Source organism: Mytilus californianus, unplaced genomic scaffold (genome assembly GCF_021869535.1).
Source record: "Mytilus californianus isolate M0D057914Y unplaced genomic scaffold, xbMytCali1.0.p SCAF_1, whole genome shotgun sequence".
Lineage (NCBI taxonomy): Eukaryota > Metazoa > Mollusca > Bivalvia > Mytilida > Mytilidae > Mytilus > Mytilus californianus.
In genome coordinates, this window is record NW_026262581.1 from 142,351,956 (window position 1) to 142,366,623 (window position 14,668).

Sequence of the window (14,668 nt, forward strand, 5' to 3'; positions counted from 1 at the left end):
TCATTGCAACAACTGTTTGAGGTTCTGTAGGTTGCCAGTTGCAAGGCTAAATTTCTGTCCCATTTCAAACATTGATCGCTAATTTCCAGTGGCAGTCCAAATCCACCCCTCCTTTCCTGGTAGGCCTACCTTGCACAGAATCTTCCTATTGTATTTATTGCTAATTTGTTCTCTCCCTGAGCATGCATGAGGTATTTTCCACTGGACATAAAGCATACAACAATCGATCAATCATATACATGTATCATTATAACAATACATGTATATATACAACACAACAAAATTAAGGACCATTTTACTTTGGGGAAGGGTTTAATATGGTTTTTTTTCCATTTTGAAAATTTATTATGAAACCATGCAAGCATCAAATTATTTGGGTTTTTTTCATACAAAGTGAGAATTTTTTTAAAGAACTAAACATTTTGAAAATTTAATGACAAATACTCTGAGTATGAAACAGAATTTTTTTTTCCCTTCTCCCCTATCAAAATATTTTTTTCTTCGATGTTGGGAATCAGATTATTTTTTCATTACAAAAAAACAGGAGAAAAAAGCCATCGGTCAGAAAGAAATAGTAACTTTTATATGCGTGATCCACAAAGTGCTAATATAAAAATAAGGAATTGCGGTATGATTGCCTTTTTTCCTTCAAAGATTTTTATAGAGGTTAAAAAGAGGGGGGTGCACTTACTATGTATGGGTTGTAGGGAAACAACTGATGAGTCCCATCGAATATAATAACATTTTAACCAGTGTAAAAGGGAGAAAACTCCCAAGGCCAAACAGACGCTAAATCTGTTTATTGCACTTTTGGTATCATATATATGATTACCAAAAATTTCTCTAATATTCTGATGTATTAAAGTATTGCTTTTTATATCTTGCATTAAAATAAAATTTAAAAAGATTTGATCAGCTTTTATTTTTACTTAAATCCTTTAAATTTAAGTTTGGCCTTACATGCCTTAGGAGTCCAGGCATGATGAAAACAAATACCAAATGCAGAGCCAACTAATGCGTTCCATGACAAATGATTACATTTTTAACAATGTAAATTAGATGAAACTCACAAGGCTAAACAGATGCTAAATTTATTCATTGCATTTTTATTATCATTATCAAACTTTTTCACTGAAATTCTGAAGTATTGACCCTTTTTATCTTGCATTAAATTCATATTTCAAAGTTTCGATCAAATTTTATTTTTATTTAAATATTTTAAATTTCAGTTTGGTCTTGGGAGTCTAGGCATGACAAAATCAAATATGCAACATATTTGTAGAACCACATCAGTCATAGTAATTTTCAAGTGTTTCTCCTGAGAGTTGTCCTTCATTGTTCATGTTTTGTGACTTCCTGATGTGTCTGCAGTATTACTATTTCAATGTGAAACAGTGTCCACATTCGCCCACCAGACAACACAACAGAATTTTAGATTTTGGAGTGCAAATGCGCCTGCTGGCACCCACAAGAATCCACCCCTGCACAAGTCATTATCAAAATTCGCCATCAGACAACACAAGTCTGTGTCCACATTTGTAACATATAAGAAGAAATATTTTTGAAACAAGATGTTAAAAGGCCACACCAAATTAATTTCTAGTTCTTCGGACCCCTACTGTAGAATAAGAGGAGTGAACATGAATAATTTTATTTTACTCGCATGACATAATTATTGTTGTTTTGTAGACAGTGACACAGAAGATGACTACATTGATGTTAGAAAAGCAAAGCACAAAATAGGTGAGAACAAAGAATTAATTAAAATATGTTAAAGGCATGAAACTTGGATAGAAGCTTAACAGTATTCAGAGGAAAATTTGAAAAGTATTTATTCTCATTTTCCGTGTTTTATTGATAAATGGACATATTTTTTCTGCATCTAACATTGATATACAGTCTAAGATTAAAGTTTTTCAAATACCAATAACCATTATAAAATTTATGAAACTTTGACACATGCTTCTTATGATCAAAAGACAGTATCAAGAACAATATTTTGAAATTATTTTTTTCATTTTCCCTAATAAACATGATAAACTGAATAATAGAAATTTACAAATGGACTTAAAGTCTTGGGTTAAATTTTTATGACATCAATAACTTTGTTTATCCTTCATGGAATGTTACGAAACTTAGACAAGTATCTCCATGATTAAGAAATAGCATCTGAAAAAACATTAGATTTACAAAAGAAAATTCAGATATAACTGATAAATGGACAAGTTTGGTTGTTGGCAACCTCACACTTTAACATCAACAGCAGCAATAGCAGGCGAGACACATGATTATGCCAAACCCATTAAAAATTTATATTTATCCAACATATACACTTATGTTGAAAAAGACTTATCTGACTTTACATCAATACTATCTACTGTTCACTAATGTTGAAATTAGAGTTATCTGAGTAAATTTATAACTTTTCAAGTTTTCTTTTTTCTCAAAAAAGGAAAGTTTGTTATATTGTCACTGAATAAAAGATTTGGCATATGTATCAATGAGACTTCGAATCATGTCTTTCCATTTAAGACCAGGCGATATTTAAAAAAAGTCTGTTCCCCAAACCTTGGTCATGGTTTTTAGATAGAATAGACTGGCAAGTATTTTTTTAGAATTGCAAGGCTCTGATATTTCTCCAAACAACTTTATCTTTTATTCTTTTTAATTTTAGCCAGGAAACATGAAAAAAACATCAAAGGTATTAAAAGACAAGGAGACTGACTTCAATGTTATAAACAGCCTTGTGAGAAAAAATGTTTAAGTACCAGTAACATTCAGACAATACAGACCTGTCAAGCTATGTTGTATAAAAAGACCCATGAGGAACAGTCAGATTTCATTGAGTGAAACATAAGGTATACTCAATATATATATATATATGAATAGAATTTATTTGATTGTTTGATATGCAACAATACTTGGATTTATACAATTTCATAATGCTATATAACATGCTATAATTTGGTTGAGAAAACCATATTAAACCACCAAACCAATAACTGGCAAGTACATGTACTTTCACATACTGATATACTGAGTGTACATGCTGCCTTCTGCTTATAGCTACCTTAACTTATTAAGAAGTCTAATAGAACTTAATTTAAAGTAAGTTTTATTTAGATATTTTTTTGTTTTGTCTGCAACAAAGATAGCAGACTTCTGGTAGAAAAATAAAAAGATGTGGTATGATTGCCAATGAGACAACTCTCTACCAGAGACCACATGACGTAGAATTTAACAACTATAGGTCACCGTACGGCCTTCAACAATGAGCAAAACCCATACCGCATAGTAAGCTATAAAAGACCCCGAAATGAAAAATGTAAAACAATTCATACGAGATAACTAATGGCCTGATTTATGTACAAAACAATAAACGAAAAACAAATATGATATACAGCAACAAACAACAACCACTGAATTACAGGCTCCTGACTTGGGACAGGCACATACATAATGTGGCGGGGTTAAACATGTTTGAAGGCGCCAACCCTCCCCTAACCTGGGACAATGGTGCAACGACACAACACAAGAACAAACTATGGTGTTTATTTTCTAAAAAATAATATGTCTCATGATACATACAAATAATGTAGGGATATCCTTTATAAATTTTACTCATTTCTTTCAGATCAGATGAAAACATGTGTTCTTGAGATCTATTTACATTTTTCCAAGTGTTTTTTTATTTTTGTACACAGGTGCAATGATGCCAGTTTAGAAGACAAACAGTTGACTTTTGTGCTGACTGGTAGGAGAGTATGTGAATATGCATGGAGGATTGTGTATGGCATAAAAAGAAGGAGGTATAATACCATTTTAGTATGAATAAAATAGTTAATAGGCTACACATCCATAAGACAGCAACCCAACATCAAAAGTAGCGATTCAACATTCTGTTGTAGTTTGCTTGGTTAATTTTTAATATATACAACATTTGTATTTAAAAAGGAGATGTGGTATAATTGCCAATGAAACAACTATCCATGACGAGGATGCAAACAACTACATGTCACTGTAAGGCCTTTAACAAAGAAAAACCCATTTTGTATAGTAAGCTATAAAAGCTCACAGAATGTGAATCAATTCAAACAAGAAATCCAACAGCCTAATTTATGCTAAAGCAATAAACAAAAACAAAATATGACAGACAGCAATCAACAACCATTGATTTACAGGGTCCTGACTTGGGACAGGCACATACAGAATGTGGCAGGGTTAAACATATTCGAGCTGGCTGAACCCTCCCCCTAGTATGCTCAGTCTGTGGCTCCATTTTTTAGACATAAATAACTTTTGTCAAACACTCATGTAATTTATACCAAGGGTGCCACATGTGGAGCAGGATCTGCTTACCCTTCCGGAGCACCTGAGATCACCCCCGGTTTTTGATGGGGTTCGTGTTGCTCAGTCTTTAGTTTTCTATGTTGTGTTTTGTATACTGTTGTTTGTCTTTTGGTCTTTTTGCATTTTTAAGTAAAAGTTAAGGTACAGTCTGGAGGTTTTTTTTTAACAATTTACTTGAACGGTGTTCAATTTCCACAGTTAAAACAAATTGAAAAATGTTTGTTATGACAAAAGACAAAATTTCAATAAAAGGATTGGTCAAATGGATCCCAAATAACCGAAGAAAAAAACACATGAATTAGGAGTGGTATAAGCCCTGTAATATTTTTTACATTTATATCATTCAGGTATTACTACATGAAAAAGAAATGTTTGTCTACTAACGAAGATTTAGACAGTTCTGATAAAAGATGTAGCCAACAATACAAGAGTCGCCAGTACCTTGAAGCAAAGAGTTTTGTGTCTGGTCTATGCAAGAGATATGGTGATGATCAGCCTGACATACTAGAAATACATTTTCCATCATGTCTCTCTATTCTACAAGTTTGGACGGATTATAAATCTTCCTGTGAGAATTTAGAATCCCCTATTTGTCTTACCCAAGGTTCTATGGAATGTGGAGTGAAGAGTTTCCTCATGTTAAAATTCCAAAGGTTTGTATGGAATAATATTCAGAACAAAGGTGTTGGATTATGAACATGATGAAGGGTCAATAATGGCTCTTAAATTCATTGAAATTCATTTCAAGGTATAATCAGTAAAAATTTGATAACAAAATATGCAGATGTCTAAATCATATCTGAAAAATAGGAAATCATCAAGGTCTGACACATCTCAACAGTAATTATGCCAATGCTTTACCTAAAAACATATGCTATCAAATGTATTTTACAAAGATGTTAATGTGTATAAAATATATTTTTGGGTAAAGTCATGACAGACATCAATTTTGTCCAAAAACTATGTGTTAAATGGTCAAATATGTTAATGTCAACATGTTTATGAAAAAAAATTTCCTTTCTGCACTCAAGTATAAAATAAGTAATGTGGTATGATTGCCAATGAGACAACTATCCTATAGAGTCCAAATGACATGGATTTAAGCAACTAAAGGTCACCTTAGGCCTTCAAAAATTAGAATAATTACTATATTTCAACCTTTTTATTTATAAAAAAAAATGAACTTAATGTTGAAAGTCTTGAATAACTTAACTTTTTTTGAAATTTCATTGGCCTGATAAAGGCTATTTATATCATACCTCCTGCTTTATGGCAGATAGTTAACACTTCCGTCATATAAAAAAAATGTCCATTCATGCATAAATTAATAATTGTACATAGAATTAAATAGATGTCCTTTTTGTTGAGCCTGCGACATTTATGTCGCGAAAGCGAGACATAGCGATCCTAGATTCCTTCGTCGGCGGCGTCAATATTTAGGTTCAGTCTGTGGTTAAAGTTTTTTTAGACATCAATAACTTTGTCAAACCTTCATGGAATTTTAGGAAATTTGGACAGAAGCTTGTTTATGACCAAAATACAGTATCCAGAGCAAAATTTTGAAAATATTTATTTTCATTTTTCCGTATTTTACTGATAAATGGACTTAGTTTTTTTTTACAGTTAACATTCAGATTTAGTCTGAGGTTAAAGTTTTTCAGTCATCAATAATTTTGTCAAACCTTCATGGAATATTAGGAAATTTGGACAGAAGCTTGTTTATGACCAAAAGACAGTATCCAGGGCAAAATTTTGAAAATATTTATTTTCATTTTTCCGTATTTTACTGATAAATGGACTTAGTTTTTTTTACAGTTAACATTCAGATTTAGTCTGAGGTTAAAGTTTTTCAGTCATCAATAACTTTGTCAAACCTTCATGGAATTTTAGGAAATTGGGACAGAAGCTTGTTTATGACCAAAATACAGTATCCAGAGCAAAATTTTGAAAATATTTATTTTCATTTTTCCGTATTTTACTGATAATGGACTTGTGTATTTTACTGATAAATAGACTTAGTTATTTTTACATTTAACAAATAGATACAGACTGGGGTTAAAGTTTGTTACACATCAATTACTTTATCAAACCTTCATAGAATTTTATGAAACTTTGGCAGAAGCTTTTTTATGATTAAGAGATAATGTCTGAAGCAAACTTTTGAAAATATATTTTTTTCATTTTCAGTATTTTTCTGATAGATGGACTTAGTTTTTTACAGTTAACATTTACAGACAGTTTGGGATTCAACTTTTTTGACATGATAAATTTGTAAACCTTCATAGATTGTTATGTAACTTGGACAGAAGCTAATCTTCAAGACCATGAAAAAAGCATCTAAAGAAAAATTTGATTTTTTTTTTAAATTCTGTATTTTACTGATAAATGGACTCACTTTTTAAGTCAACATTACACTTTTACACTGACAGCAGCAATAGCAGGCGAGACACAGGGTTCCGCAGAACCTCTTATGAATTTTTTATTTGTAGTATCAGAAGCTCAGCAAATGTAACGAGTGTGTAATCTTTAAAGAGACCATCAGCGAAAAACTGACAAAGATTGATTTGGGGTGCTGAAGGACATGTACAAGAGAAGATCTAGAGCACATATGCTTCTTCAATAGTAAGAATTCTTTCCACACTTGAATATGAATTTCTTGTATTTTTCATGTTTAATGCAGATACATCCCCATTTTTAGCTCACCTGACCCAAAGGGCAAAGTGAGCTTTTCTCATCACTTGTCGTCTGTCGTTTTTCATTAAAATGTTCTCCTCTGAAAGTACTGGGCCAAATTTAACCAAACTTAGCCACAATCATCATTGGGGTATTTAGTATAAAAAAGGTGGTCAATGACCATGCCTGCCAACCAAAATGGCTGACAGGGCTAAAAATAGAACATAGGGGTAAAATGCAAGTTTTGTCTATTATCTTGAAAACTGCTATTAATAGAGATAAATCTGACAGGGCAGAAATGTTCAGAATGTTGTGATCTACCTTCTGTCCATTTACATCAAAACCGTCAGTTGACTCTTTATTGGAGTTATTGGTCTTAAATGGCGATATTTACCAATTTTTAGTGTTTTTGCCTATTATCTTGAAAACTATAAAAGATAGATACACTTTAAAAAGCAAAAATGATTAGCAAGACAAGATCTACAAACAAGTTAAATTTTGCTGAAATCTTTAGTAGACACTTTATATGAGTGATTGCCCTTAAATTACTGTTTTTTTTTACACTTTTTTGTGTTTTGGGCAAAAACTAAAGAAGATGGAGAGAAACTATCAACAGAAAAATGATCAGCAATACATAATCAACAAAAAAGAGATTATTGTCATAAATTCTATTTTAGTCTACAATGTTGGAGAATGTCCATTGTTGAAGATGCACATAGACCTAGGTGAGCGACACAGGCTCTTTAGTTTGTCACCCCCATGCATAGGTATAAAGATAGTTTACGCTTCCTAACATCACTACACCTTGATGTTGGGTAATGAAACCTGGCATGATTAATCACCACTTCTAGAAGGTGTGTTGGGTATAAGGAAGTCATGGTCATAGAATTAGCGCAACTTAGTCGTGCATCCATGTGCGTATTTATTTTTTTTAAATACATTTTTTTTCTCTAACTTTAAAACCCATTTGAGTTTTGGGGTGTATTGATAGTGGTGCATCAGTGAAATTCTGCCATTTGTGGGTATATTGTATATATTTTGATTTTTTTTTCAGTCTCTGCAGAGAAAAATATTTTAAACACATCAAGAAATCCAAAGAACATCCAAGCATGTATACATCTGTTATCAGTGACAATATGGATCAGTCCAAAACAAATCTGCCAAGATTTACGTTACATTTTAAGGTGAGTTTATTTTGGAAGTGTGTATAAAATTGCAAAGTCCATTATGTCTATACAACTAGATTTAGGTTATCTGGTCTGACCACTGGGATGATACATCACTACATACTTCTTACATAATACATTTCATGGTAGTTACTTTTATGTATATTTCTGAAAAGAACATGATATTTCACTGCAATAATCAATTTCAATATTGAAAACGGGTTGACAGTGTTAGATTAATCATATTTGTACTTTATAAAATCACTTTTACAAATATTTGGTATATCATTCGAATGGTCTCTTTTAATTTTGCTACGAATGTCAGGCAAATGTAAGAATTTGTGATAAGGTCACACATGGGAAACCTATCTCTGTGTTGACATTTTATTTAGTACTATATTTACTTGTTATTAAATGATTGATTAACTTAAGGCGAAGCAGCAATCATATGAACTAACTGGATGTGTAGCTAAAATAAACATTCTGACAGGAAAAAAACTTCTAGCAGTATTTATTTTCTTTTAGGCATTTTGTATGAGACAAATATTATACCATTCTAGAAGGGGGGGCTATATTGGTATCACCTTGTCTATCTGTTTGTACAACAAATATTTCGTTAAACTTTTCTAGAAACTACTAAACAGAATGACTTCATATTTGGTCAGCAGCTTGACAGTGATGACTTGTGATATGTGAAGCATCTGAAGATCTGTCAGATACCTACTTCCTGTTTGCTAATACTTTGAATTTTTCAATATTTGAATGAACTTTTTTGTCACATTTTTCTCAGAAACGACTGAACACATTGACTTTTTATTTGGTCAGCAGCTCAACAGAGATGAGTTGTTAAGTGTGCACCTTTCAGATATGTCAGATAACTACTTCCTGTTTGCCAGTATTTTGAATTGTGAGTGCATTCTGGTTTGAGTTATGAGTACATGTTTTTCAACAAATTTTTTTTCAGAATGAAACAACACTTGAAAAAATGCACCACCATGTCACAGGTGTTTTATGTCACGGATTAAATAAGGCATACACATTTACATGGACAGATCAGTTTTCCTCTGATTGTAATATCACCTTGAATTGTTTGATGTCTGTGTTAGGCGATGTAACAAAAGTAAGTATTAATTATCAAGTTCAAAGTGAAACAATTGACTAAAGTTCACATGCAGGAGAAAAACACATTTTTATTAACTTTACAATTTATGCATCTACAAGAAAGTCAAAGTGTATGGAAGCCACTTTTAGTCCATTAATTTTAAACATCAAAGAACCATCTACAATATAAAAATTAAGAGATGTGGTATGATTGCCAATGAGACAACTATCCAAAGAGTTCACATGATAAAGTCATGAAAAATAACAGATGAGTCCAATCTAGCATATCATATTAAATTGGAAATAATAATTTGACAAGGTTGCTTTAAAACCCTTAAAGTTAGATACATCGATATCACTAACAGTTATAAACTTATATGAACTTTTCATTATTGGACTGTGTGGTGCCAAGTTTGCAACAAGTATGGAAATCAGTATGAAATTTTGGTGGCTTCATTTTCATGACTATGATAAACATCATAAGAGGATAGGCCTATAATTGCTTTTCTTTTATGAATACAATTATAGTATTGTTCTTAACCCTGCTTTGTAGGCTTTTCTCAAAATCAATACTTAAAAGTCATTGACAGATGTGGTGGGTGTAATGTTGCTATATATTTCATATAAAAATAAGGATAGGTATGATTGCCAATGAAACAATTATGCATAAAGACTAACGGACAATGATGTTGACTATTGGAGGTCAAAGTATGGCCTTCTGCAGTGAGCAAAACCCATACCCTATACTTAGCTAAAATGCCATGTGATGACAAAATGGAAAACAAATTCAAAAAAGAAAACCAACAGCATGCTTGTGTCAATCTCTTGCTGACCCTGATAGTTTTAAAAAACAATTCTGAAAGTCTATTTTGTTTACTTTTGCACTTGAACACTATGTAAATCTCATTTGATGGAGGATTATTTTCACATTCACATTTCTGAATTATATATATATCTAAATGCATGAACATCTATATTCATGAACATTATTAATAATATAGTCTATAAATTTCAATTGCATTTTTATTTTCTGTGGTATTTAATGGTTTTCTTTATACCAAAAATTAAGTAAAATATTATGGAAATATAAGCAAAATTTTTGGCCGGGAAACCGGATTATAGTATGGTGATGATGGGCAGGCAGGCGGGCGGGGAAAAGTGGGTACCTAATTTGTGTAATCAACTCCACCTATAGTTTTCAACCCAGATCCCTGAAACTTCACAGGAAGATTGCACATATGTGAAAGTTGTGCACCTGCTATTATGGAATTGTTTGAGGAATTTTTTCTCATTTTTCCAGACTTGGAAACTTAGTCATTTTTCAGCAAAATTTATGAAAGAGGGTACAAGTTTTTGTGTAATCAACTCCTACAGTTTTCAACCCAGATAACCATAGACCATTCTCCATTGTTTAAGAAACAATGTGTGCAACCCGGTCATTTTAGTCTTTGATCTATTTTTTTTCGAAGAAATATGATAAATTCACTGAAAAAGTGGAGAACAAATTGCCTATCTCATGATAAGAGGTGAAATGAAACAATTTATTCATGCAGTTTCACCATAAATTAACATTGTTGAAAATACATCTTTTCTTAAAATTCAGCTGTGTTACTTTAACTTTGGCATACTTTATATGCTAGGTAATATGTCTTGTTCAGTATTAAAGGATTGGAAAACTTTTTATTGTAAAGATATCATGAATATATAATATATATAGCTGTTTCACTTTTTTTCTTTTAGGAAAATGGTGGTTTACCTCCTACACTTTATATTCAAACTGATGACAACAAAAATAAATTTGTGATAATGTTCCTAGCAATATTGGTGAAAATGGAAATTGTAAAAAAGGTAATTATTTATTTTATTCTTTTGCATTTTTTTACTGATAGATGGACTTACCATGGTAATAAAATTTGGTATTTGAATATTATTATAGAAGTTCTTTTGCATACATGTATGATTTTTTGTTATCCTTACTTCCAGTTACTGTTAAATTAAGACATTACATCATGCAAAACATTTTTAGTTCCAATATTCGTTTATTGCAAATTTAAACACTTTATCACTATATCATGTATATGTTTGTCATTACAAAATTTCACAAAATTTCCTTTAAAATTATATCATCAAAAGAGAAAATGTTTCACATAACAAAGCAAAAGTGCTAGTCGTATGACCTTATAGTAGGTCAGATGTCACAGAATCTAAAAATCACAATTGATTCAATTGCTTAAAATGTACTGAAATTCTAAAGTTCATTTAAAAACACAGATTAAGAGTTCAACTTGATCATTTGATCAGTGACACTGCCTTGAGCAGCTTGTCAAGTTTGTAAATTGTCAGTAAAATGTATAGATGCCAAAAATTACGATTTTCAGTAATTGGAATTATTTCCCGACCATAGACCATAACGTGCTATAGTCCATATTTTCCTTGTTTTTGTTCTGTTGATTATTTGTGTTGAACAGAACAGTCCCCACTAGATATTGTGGTGATCATTTTGAGACTTGATTTTCTGTTATTATCCTGCACCAAAAAAGGGTTGGCATCTATGTAATTTTAGTTGAACTATATGAGAATTGGAATTGAAGCATTAGTTACTTATTTCAAATCTATATCTATTTATGTTTTTTTTGACAGATCAAGCTGACATTCCTCATGGTTGGTAGAACCATATGGAAAAAATTAGTGGTATCATTCTGTTGATGAGAACAGATCTACCAAAATGGGTAAAGAATGGTAAACTAAATAGAGAAGATGAACTTTGGTGGATCAACTACTTATCAGCCTTGGAGAAGAGAAGACGTCCTGCGCCAAAGACTCCCTTGCCACAAAATATGGGAAGATACAAGAAACCACAACATCCACAACCAGCTATGGAGGATTATATGTTGGCGGCAATTAACAACCACATACAGACATTTGATAGGAACACCAATGTCAGGATTGTCACACATCGACCACGGGTTTAAGACCTCAAAACTGATTTTTATTACTGAATTGTATTTTTTATATTTTGTCTGTAATGAACCTCATAGGAACATTTGATAGATAAACCATCTTCTAATGAGCACTGTGCTGCCAAATTTTTGTTGCTATTAATGAAATGACTACAGCATGTTTTGTGTCAAGTTTAATTCCCAGAAACTTGTAGCTATGTATAATATTTCACTCTCTTATTAAGTTGCTATACAGCAAAATTTCAGTCACTATCACAAAGTGTTGTTCTTGAGTGACTTTAGAAATATCTGTAGTAATAAATCATTCTACTGCTGCCCTTTTGTAAAGACAGCTCTGCAATATGAGTTAAAGCTGTAGTGACTTTATCAAATTTTACTTCAAGAGTTTATTTTTTAAAGCAAAATGGAATATGTATATCAATGAACATGTTAGTAATGTATCATTTCAAACCGTTTTATCTTGGCCAATATCTTAGAAACTAATGTTGTTGAAATGGTATGAATGTATAATCTGACACAAAGGTGAAAAGGCATTTCTAAATTTAAAATCTGAATCGATTGAATGCAAGGCCACCCTTAAAAAATTCTTTGTTACATGTTTTAGACAAGAAAACGACGTTAGAGCAGGAAAAAATCTTTTAAAAAAAAATTGGAAACAGTTTGTGTCATAAAATTTTTTGGGTAGGTAGGCAACATCAAACAATTTAAATTTTATTTTTGGCCCAATGGATATAAAGTTTTAAAAGCTTTGAAGCTGATACTTAGTTTGGCTTATTGTTGTAATGGATATGTTATGGTGTTATTAGACATTCCAATTAAACATGGAAGGAAGACATACTGACACCACTTCTATGTCTTGACTTCCTTATGAATTGAGGGTTTCAGCAGATGTCTGTATGAAGCAAAATATCATCTGCATTGATGTACTATAGTTTGCCTCTGTTGCATGGAATTCTGTTTTTAACTTTAACACACAAAAAAATCATGATTATTTTGAAAACTAAGTGTTTATGTATAGCAGTGCAATATATATAATGTTCACAATTGTATAAATGTAAATATAAAACAAAATATTTGTAAATAATATTTTAATTGCTTCAGTCAGTGTTTTGACAAATTAATTCTGTGATTATTTTAAAAATGGTGAAATTGCTATTTCTATTCTGAAAGGAGTAGATGTGGTAAGTGCCCTATTATGTCCCAATTTGAAGTAAATTATTTCAGGCTGAAAAGCTTTTGAAGATGATGCATAAAACCTATTGAAATTAGCCTGTTTTAATTGGTAGGAAATGAAAGTTATACTTATTTTTATTTCATGAAAAAAATGCCGATACATTAATAGATAAAAAAAAACAGCATTTCTCCTATCTATTCATTGTTTTAACTATGATGCATTGTAATAAAGGCCATTCAATAATAATTTGTAATTATAGGTAGTAGTAGGGGTCATATTGGGGCCTTATTGAACCTTCTCTTTTGTACAAGATGAGAAATAGAAAGCTTTACTTAGCCTTAAAATTCAAATGTATGCATGTATGATTATTAGACAATAGAACTTATTTTTTTTACTTGTATTTTTTTTATTAGTCAGGCTTTATGCTTTGAAGTATTGACATTTAATGAAAAAGATGTATATCTTAGATAGAATTCACCAGTGTAAATAACAACTTTCATTTGGAAAGAAATGTGTTGATGTATCAATTTTCCATAGTTCTTTTTTAAATACAAAATAAATATTTTATGTCAGAAATAATTGTCTTTTTTTTTAATTTGTTTGTCCTAATACAATAGTAGAGGTTTTAATTTATAATTTTGTTTGTAAAAGGTTCTGGGTTGTCCTTTCATCAACTTACTGGTCCTTCATTTTCAATTCAAGGCCAAGAAACCTCATTACACTGTAGTTAATGTATTATTCAAGAAAAAAAGAGAATGTGTGAAATATTTGTAAGGTTTCTAAATGTAATCATTTAATGGTCAAAGTACCAGAATCAAAGGCCAAGGCAGAAAACATTTCAAATTTTTAATTATTCTGAAAAGTGAAATATTAAAAAAAAAGAAGACTTTTTTGATGGTCATGCAAGCATGAGAAATAGTTTGAATATTCTAGATGTTTATTTGGATTGTCAAAGTAATAAATTGCCATTTATTTCATGAGAAATGTGGTCCTTGCTATTGGATAAGAAAGAATGTTGGGTAGAAAACATTTTCATGAAATATTACGAAACAACTACACATAAAAGTAATTGCACTATCATCAGTGTTCCCAGCTTCACATGTATTTGGTCTTCAAAATGAGCTAATATGTGCACATCCAACTTCAAGACTCTCCTGAGCAGCACCCTTTGAACCTATTCAATGATACAAACAGGTTTTGTCCTGGCTGGACAAAGTAGAAAACGCCAGACTTAAACGTGATTT

The 14,668-nt window shown here is 31.4% G+C and overlaps 1 long non-coding RNA gene across 6 annotated transcripts in view; it reads left to right on the top strand.

Moving 5' to 3' along the window:
• Positions 1–14,003, top strand: part of LOC127737786 (uncharacterized) — a 31,947-nt gene extending 17,944 nt beyond the window's left edge. For 5 of the 6 annotated variants that reach the window (XR_007999818.1, XR_007999813.1, XR_007999821.1 and 2 more), the window contains 9 exons: positions 1,690–1,743; positions 2,675–2,858; positions 3,705–3,809; positions 4,698–5,003; positions 6,840–6,972; positions 8,078–8,207; positions 9,154–9,309; positions 11,031–11,138; positions 11,931–14,003. This is a non-coding gene — a long non-coding RNA (uncharacterized LOC127737786). The remainder of the gene's footprint in view (positions 1–1,689; positions 1,744–2,674; positions 2,859–3,704; positions 3,810–4,697; positions 5,004–6,839; positions 6,973–8,077; positions 8,208–9,153; positions 9,310–11,030; positions 11,139–11,930) is intronic. The other variant, XR_007999822.1, reaches the window with a different exon arrangement.
• Positions 14,004–14,668: the final 665 nt, after the last annotated feature.